This window comes from Gekko japonicus, unplaced genomic scaffold (genome assembly GCF_001447785.1).
Source record: "Gekko japonicus isolate JY-2015 unplaced genomic scaffold, Gekko_japonicus_V1.1 scaffold1553, whole genome shotgun sequence".
Taxonomy (NCBI): Eukaryota; Metazoa; Chordata; class Lepidosauria; order Squamata; family Gekkonidae; genus Gekko; species Gekko japonicus.
In genome coordinates, this window is record NW_015160257.1 from 255,150 (window position 1) to 263,575 (window position 8,426).

The 8,426-nt window shown below is 52.2% G+C and overlaps 1 protein-coding gene across 1 annotated transcript in view; it reads right to left on the reverse strand.

Annotated features, from left to right (window-relative positions):
- Window positions 1–124, reverse strand: part of BOLA1 (bolA family member 1) — a 4,003-nt gene extending 3,879 nt beyond the window's left edge. The window contains exon 1 of the mRNA XM_015414546.1: window positions 21–124. The gene's annotated coding sequence lies outside the window, so the exon portion shown is untranslated. The remainder of the gene's footprint in view (window positions 1–20) is intronic.
- Between the last annotated feature and the right edge of the window lie 8,302 nt (window positions 125–8,426).

Below are 8,426 nucleotides of genomic sequence, written 5' to 3' on the forward strand. Positions count from 1 at the left end.
GGGCCCCCCCCCGGCCTGACCTTCGCGGCAGCCGCCTCGTCCAGCGCCGACCTGCGTCCTTCGCCGGGCGGATTCTGGGCAACGTAGTCCTCCGCCCTTGCAGACGTTGCGACCAGTCGAGAGCACTGCATCCCCCAGAAGGCCTCGGGTTTCCCTCCGCCGTTTCCCCCCCTTCTTTCCTTTCTCTCCCGCTCCCGCTGCCCCCTGGGAATTGTAGTCCCGGGCGGTTAACGGGAGACGGCGAGCCCGGCGGGGGGTTAATTAGGGGCGGATGAAGGCTCCCGGGTGCCCTAAACACTGACCAGTCTTGGTGCCCCCGCCCTACTTTCCACACTGTAAAAGGTAAAGGTTCCCTTGCTCGAAAGCCAGTCGAATCCGACTCTAGGGTTGCGGTGCTCATCTCCGTTTCGAAGCCGAAGAGCCAGCGCTGTCCGAAGACGTGTCCGTGGTCATGTGGCCGGCATGACTAAACACCAAGGCGCACACACTGTTACTGTGATTAGAATCATCAAAGGCACTTAACATATGCACCATGGAAGTGTTAAGTGCACCTACTAAGTTAAACTGACTGTTAGTCTGTGGCAGAGTACAAAGGGTTTCATAGGCGGTGAGTACAACAACACTGACCCAGTCCATTTTAGTGGTTGACCTTTCTGACCAGATAGACAATGCAGGTTGCAGCAATACAAAAATTGATTCATAGGATAACATAGGATAAAATTGATTCATAGGATAACACAATATACCAGGCATGTCCAACTTCGAACAGGTAGTGATCTATTTTTTCCGGCCAAAAATGCTGGTGATCTACCACCATGAAAATAAAGTTTCAAATTAGTTTCAAATTAGATTTTAACCCACTAAAGTTGGGTTCCACCGCCCCCTCCCCCCCATTTATTATGCACCTTCTGTCATTGACTGGTAAGCAAAATAAGCAAAAACAAAACAGCGAGAGGAAGATCCAGAAAGAACTGCAAACATTTTTTATTTTTTATTGAGTTATAACTTTACTAGCAGTAAAGCCTGTTGTGGAAATAAATACAACGAGATCTAGAAAGAGGCTCTGGGGGAGTGCTCTGGCTTTGGGCAAACAGTGTCATTTTGCTGTGGTGACCTCAGCAGGGTATAATGACAGAGTCCACTGTTTTCTCCAGAGGAACTGATCTCTGCTCCCTGAAGAGCAGTTGTAATTTTGAGTGATCTGTAGCCCTCACCTGGAAATTGGCAACAATTGTTACCCAGGACGAAATGGCTGGTTTGGAGGGTGGAGTCTATGGCATTCTACCTGTCTGATGTCCCACCCCTCCGCAAACCCCACCCTCTCCAGGCTCCACCCCTCAAATCCCCAGGAATTTGCCAGCCTGGAGTTGGTGTCCTAAGCACTGACCAGTCTTGGTGCCTCCGCCCTCCTTTCCACATTTTCTTCAGGGGAACTGATCTCTGTCATCTGGAGATCAATTGTAGCAGTGGGAGATCTCCAGGTCCCACCTGGAGATTGGCAACCCTAGGGGAAAGTCTGCTGCACAGCAGGGGGTTGAAGAGAATGGTGTGATGGGTGCTGGGCCAAGATTGGCAACAATAGTTCCCCAGGAGCAAATAGCTGGGTTGGAGGGTGGAGTCTATGGCACTGTAACCTGTCTGAGGTCCCCCTCTCCGGCCTCCACTCCTCAAATCTCCAGGAATTTCCATACCTAAAGCTGGCAACTTTATTTCCTCCCCTCTCAGTAGCCTCTTATTTTGCCTTAAATTGGTTTTGATGTCAGCAGAGTGAGAAAATGCCAGAGGCTCTGGGTGGGTGCCCCATCGTAAATGCACCAAACAATTCCTAAAGATTTGCCAAAACACTACTCTGTCAATAAATTGCAGCACTTTGAAGTAGCACCAGAGCTTTAAGAGCTCTCCAGCTGTCACCTGGAGACTGGCAACAGCTTGTTTGGAGGGTGGGGAGTATGGCATTGTATCTGTCTGAGGTCCCCCTCTTCCTCCTCCTCCTCCTCAGACCCCACCCTCAGCAGGCTTCATCCCCAAAATATCCTGGAAGTTTCCAACCTGGAGTTGCCAACCCTATGGTGAGTTTGAGGTGTGGAATGCAGTGAAGTCCAATCAGCTTCCATATGCAAAAGACCTTGAAGGTTCCATATGCAACTGACATTCCAACTGCCTTGCGGGGAGGGGGGTGAGTTTGAGGTGTGGAATGCAGTGAAGTCCAATCAGCTTCCATATGCAAAAGACCTTGAAACACTGGGCAGGACTGCACAAAGCAGCCAGTCAACCCAGCCAGCGTCTTCTGATTGACAGTTCAAGCGTCCATACACTAAAGGAGTGCATTTTAGAACTTTGGCACCCACTATTCAATTATATATAAGGAGAGATTTTAACTGTGGGGCTGGTGATCTACCTCTGACCCCTCCGCGATCTACTGGTAGATCTCGATCTACCTGTTGGACATACCTGCAATATACTGTACAAACTAAGCCTATGGCACTGCACCCCACCAACAAAAAATAAAAGATAACCCCAGGGTGCACCATGATCAATTTGCACTTGTTTTATCAATTTTATCACTTTTTAATTTTTTTTTTTTACAAATCTTCATTCTTTCCCCCCCCCCCCCTCTTTCCCCAACTTTGTGGTGGGCCCTTTGGCCCTGGTGCCCTAAGCACGTGCTTAGTCTTCATCATGGTTAATCTGCCCCTGGGTTTAATTTAATTGTTCCTGCCCATCTGAGAGTGCCCTGCGGGGAGCCGATTCGCACTTGCTCCTGCCCCCCTTTGCCTTTAATACATCCAGCAGGAAAGCCCGGACCGGTTGAATGGCTGCCTGCTGCGCGGCTTTTCAGGGCAGATGAGACCTGAGACCCGCCCCATCCACTTTTTCGGGGAGGGCAATGCGGAGGATTCCTGCTTTTGGTGTGGTGGTTAAGTGCACCGACGCTAATCTGGGAGAACTGGGTTTGATTCCCCATTCCTGCACTGGCAGCTGCTGGATGACCATGGGCAAGCCACAGTTCTCTCAGAGCTGTTCTCTCAAGGGCAGTTCTCAAGAGAGCTCTCTCAGCCGCCAGGGGTCATTTTCTGCGGGAGCACACAGGAGCGGAGCTCCGGCAGTAAGGAGCCCAGGGGGTGGGCACATGCAACAAGCCCCGGCCCCTGCTCCCAGCAGTTGGGCCACAGAAGCAGCCATGTAAGTTGCAGAGCCCCCTGGCCCACCTTCAGGTACAAGCTCTCCCTCCTCTGCGAGGACAGATCTGCACGTTCCCCCCCCCCCATAGCTAGCAATCCAAAACAGTCCAGTGGAGCCTGAGCGGTGGGTGTTGCCTTCTGACACACTTCCGGTGATGCCAGGGGGTGTGGCATATGCAAATAAGTTATGCGAATGAGTTATGCTAATGAGCTCCTGCACCTCTTTTTCTATGAAATGAAATGACCCTTTATATATATATTGTCAGAAATCCCATTCTCTTCCCCTGTCCTACACTCCTGCTCCCTCTTGGGTTGTTTTGCAAAAAGGCCCCCGGGGATCTCTCGCTGGGGGCGGGCCTGGAAGGGGCCCCATGCCATGCGCTCCAGCCCCCCACCCGGACCCAGGAGGACAGTTCTTATTTGTCGCTGGCCAGCAATTCCGGGTCCAATAATGCCGCTGGGGTGGCCCTGGGCACCTTATTCCTTCTCAGGTTCATCTCCTCTCACCCCAGGGCCTCTGGAGGTCGAAGCCACCTTGTCCGCAGCGCACCTGGCTGAGAACACGCGACGGGGCCACCCAGTTTTCCCCAAAGAAGACCCCGCAGCCCCTCGACCTCCGAGACAGCTCGAGTTCAAGTCCCATTCCCTAGGCCTGGGCAATGAAGATGGGTGTGTGGGTGGGTGTGTGCCAGCCACCCCCTAATTTTGTTTGAGTTCCGTGGCGGCTTTAAGACCAACCGAGTTTTATTCAAGGTATAAGCTGTCGTGTGCAAGCACACGTCTTCTGGTACTTGGAGAAGTGTGCCTGCACACCAAAGCATATACCCCGAATTAACCTTTGTTGGTCTTAAAGGTGCCGCTGGGCTCAGGGGCAGATGAAGGCTCAGGGGTGCCCGAAGCACTGACCCAATCTTGCGGCTTCCCTCCTTTCCACACTGACCCCCACTCCATTTTAGTGGTTGACCTGTCTGACCAGATAGACAATGCAGGTTGCAGCAATACAGAAACTTATTCATAGGATAGCACAATAGACTGTACAAACTAAGCTTTTCAACTTTTCCCCAATTTTGCGGTGCCCCCTTTGGCCCTGGCGCCCTAAGCACGTGCTTCATTTGCTTCATGGTTGATCCGCCCCTGGCTGCGCTGAAACTTTGTTCTGCTGCTTTGGACCAACACGGTGACCGGCTGGCAAATCCAGGTAAGCGAAATCACTGGCCACTAGGTGGAGAACTTGCCCGTGAAGACCCCCACCCCAAAGAGTATTACTTGAAAACAAACTTGGCGCCTGACCTGCTGGTTGCAGAAGAACCTTCTGGCGCTGAAGAGCACTTGCAAATCAGGGCAGGACTAGTCTGGAGCCCCGTCCTTCCTGAGCCAAGACAAAAATGTGTGAGCCGGAGGCTAAATAACTGTGAGCTAGCTCACACTAATTCAGTTAAGAGGGAACACTGCTCTGGAGCCCTCCTTCCTGAGCGTAGACAAAAATGTGTGAGCCGGAGGCTAAATAACTGTGAGCTAGCTCACACTAATTCAGTTAAGAGGGAACACTGCTCTGGAGCCCTCCTTCCTGAGCGTAGACAAAAATGTGTGAGCCGGAGGCTAAATAACTGTGAGCTAGCTCACACTAATTCAGTTAAGAGGGAACACTGCTCTGGAGCCCTCCTTCCTGAGCGTAGACAAAAATGTGTGAGCCGGAGGCTAAATAACTGTGAGCTAGCTCACACTAATTCAGTTAAGAGGGAACACTGCTCTGGAGCCCTCCTTCCTGAGCGTAGACAAAAATGTGTGAGCCGGAGGCTAAATAACTGTGAGCTAGCTCACACTAATTCAGTTAAGAGGGAACACTGCTCTGGAGCCCTCCTTCCTGAGCGTAGACAAAAATGTGTGAGCCGGAGGCTAAATAACTGTGAGCTAGCTCACACTAATTCAGTTAAGAGGGAACACTGCTCTGGAGCCCTCCTTCCTGAGCGTAGACAAAAATGTGTGAGCCGGAGGCTAAATAACTGTGAGCTAGCTCACACTAATTCAGTTAAGAGGGAACACTGCTCTGGAGCCCTCCTTCCTGAGCGTAGACAAAAATGTGTGAGCCGGAGGCTAAATAACTGTGAGCTAGCTCACACTAATTCAGTTAAGAGGGAACACTGCTCTGGAGCCCTCCTTCCTGAGCGTAGACAAAAATGTGTGAGCCGGAGGCTAAATAACTGTGAGCTAGCTCACACTAATTCAGTTAAGAGGGAACACTGCTCTGGAGCCCTCCTTCCTGAGCGTAGACAAAAATGTGTGAGCCGGAGGCTAAATAACTGTGAGCTAGCTCACACTAATTCAGTTAAGAGGGAACACTGCTCTGGAGCCCTCCTTCCTGAGCGTAGACAAAAATGTGTGAGCCGGAGGCTAAAAATCTGCGAGCTAGCTCACACTTGCTCAGCTTAGAGGGAACACTGGTCGTCATGCATGCAGGCCGGCCTGAGCTGGGAATCTCCCCCCGCCCCCCAATTCCACAATATTCATTTTGAAGGGGGCTGGCATGGTTTCGTGTCCGTCTTCCAAGTGGCTGAGTTTCGTTTCCCCCGCCAGGCACAAGTCCAGCGGATGCTTCTTTGGCCTGTTCTTGGCCGCCTCTTCTGACCAGGGCCTGACCCCAGATGGGGAGGGGGGCTTCCCACCACAGGAGAGGAGGAGATCTGCTAGCCGAAAGGGGGTCGAGGAAGGTCAGGCCACCGCCGTCGGCCCTGCTCCAGAATTATAGCAGCTGCCAGAACCTATCAAAGTGGCGGGGCCACCCTTGACCCCAAGAACCAGAGGCTTGAAGCAAAAGGGGGAAAAAATATTATTTTTTTGAATGAAGCCAGTGTTTGCTCTGCAAGGAAGGGCGAAAAGCGGGGGCTGCAGGGTGGGGCAGTGCGCTGGGGCCAGACCCACGTCAAACAGCCCTCAAGGAGCAAACCAACTGGCAGGAAACACCTGGGTCAGGAGCAAGGCTCCCTCTAAGCCCTGGAGTCTTGTGAGCAAAAACTCTACTTTGTGAGCTACTGGTCATTAAAGTTGTGAGCCAGCGATCTGGCTGCTGCATAAAGTAGTTTGCTTTGGAGCCCTCCTTCCTGAGCTGAGACAAAAAAGCTGTGAGCTGGAGGCTAAAAAACTGTGAGCTAGCTCACACTCACTCAGCTTAGAGGAAACACTGCCTGTGAGGTTGGGTCGCACTGGCACTTCATTACAGGATGCCGCGGTATTTATTCAGCTTAATTGTATGTATTGGCATTTTATATCTTGTATTTGCTGGTTTTAAATTGTATGTTGGTTTTAAATTGTTTGTAAGCCACCCTGAGCCGCTTTGGCGGGAGGGCGGGGTAGAAATGTAATAAATAAATAAACAAATAACTGTGAGCTAGCTCACACTCACTCAGCTTAGAGGGAACACTGGCCAGGATCCCCCCTCCCCATTTAGCAAGGCAGTCTTGGCTTACCCTATCCTGGGTATTGTGCAGACAAAGAAAATGATGAAGAAGAAGAAGAGGAAGAAGAGGAAGAAGAGATTGGATTTATAGCCCACCCTTCACTTGGAGTCTCAGAGGGGCTTACAATCTCCTTTCCTTTCCCCTCCCCACAACAAACACCCTGTGAGGTGGGTGGGGCTGAGAGAGCTCTTTTGAGGACTGCTTCTAAAAGAACAGCTCTGAGAGAACTTGTGACTGACGCAAGGTCACACCAGCAGCTGCATGTGGAAGAGTGGGAAATCAAATCTGGTTCTCCCAGATTAGAGTCCGTGCTCTTAACCACTACACCAAACAGGAAGGAAGGAAGGAAGGAAGGAAGGAAGGAAGGAAGGAAGGAAGGAAGGAAGGATTGGATTTATACCCCACCCTCACTACCCAAAGGAGTCTCAGAGCGGCTTCCAATCTCCTTTCCCTTCCGCTTCCCAAACAGACACCCTGTGAGGTAGGTGGGGCTGAGAGAGCTCTTTCGAGGACTGCCCCTGAGAGAACAGCTCTGAGAGAACTGTAACTGACCCAAGGTCACACCAGCAGCTGCAAGTGGAGGAGTGGGGGAATCAAACCCGGGTCTCCCAGATTAGAGTCCACGCTCCTAACCACTACACCAAGCTGGCTGTCACTACACCAAACTATGGCGGCCCTTCAGAGCCCCAAAGGGATGGGAGCGACATTCCCCTTCCCTTCCCCAGCCCTTGTTGTGGGGTCCTGATCCCTTTCCTGAGAGACAGTTTGGTGTAGTGGCTAAGTGTGCAGGGTTAAGAAGCCGGGGAGAGATGCCTGTGAGCCAGTTTGGTGTCGTGGTTAAGTGTGTGGACTCTAACCTGGGAGAGCCGGATTTGAGTCCCCGCTCCTCCACTCGCAGCGGCTGGATGACCTTGGGCAAGCCATAGTTCTCTCAGAGCGGCTCTTGAAAAAAGAGCAGTTTCTGTCAAGAGCTCTCTCAGCCCCGCCTGCCTCACAGAGCGTCTGTTGTTGGGAGGGGAAGGGAAAGGAGTCTGTAAGCGGCTCTGAGACTCCTTTGGGTAGTGAAGGGCGGGGGATACATCCAATCTCTTCTCTCTTCTCTTCTCTCTCTCTTTCCTGTGTCGGCCACGCCTCCCATTAGGCGCAAACTGGGAGAGGGGAGGGGCTCTCACCTCGCCAGGCCACCCGGGCCTCCCTTGCGGCACTTCGAAGGCCGGTGATTGGGCGGGTTCTGGGCAGAGGCGTGCCCAGCAGTTAATCGCTGCCACAGAGGGGTGCCAACCTCCATATGGGGCTTGGAGCTATTGCAACTGGTGCCGTGGTTAAGAGCAACGGACTCTAATCTGGAGAGCCGGTTTGGATTCCCCAATCCCCACCAATGCTCCCTCTAAGCTGCGGAGTCTCGTGAGCAAAAATTCTACTTTGTGAGCTACCGGCATTAAAGCCGCGAGCCAGCGATTGGGCTGCTGCATAAATCAGTTAGCTTTAGAGCCCTCCTTCCTGAGCTAAGACAAAAATGTGTGAGCCGGAGGCTAAAAAACTGTGCACTACCTCACACTAACTGAGCTTAGAGGGAACACTGATCCCCACTCCTCCTCCACATGCAGCCAGCTGGGTGACCTTGGGCCAGTCACAGTTCCTTTCCGAGCTCGTTCAGCCCCACCTGCCTCACAGGGTCTCTGCTGTGGGGAGAGGAGGGGAAAGACAATTGTAAGCCCCACTGAGACTCCAAGTGAAGGGTGGGCTATAAATCCAGTCTCCTCCTCCTCCTCCTCCTCCTCCTCCTCCT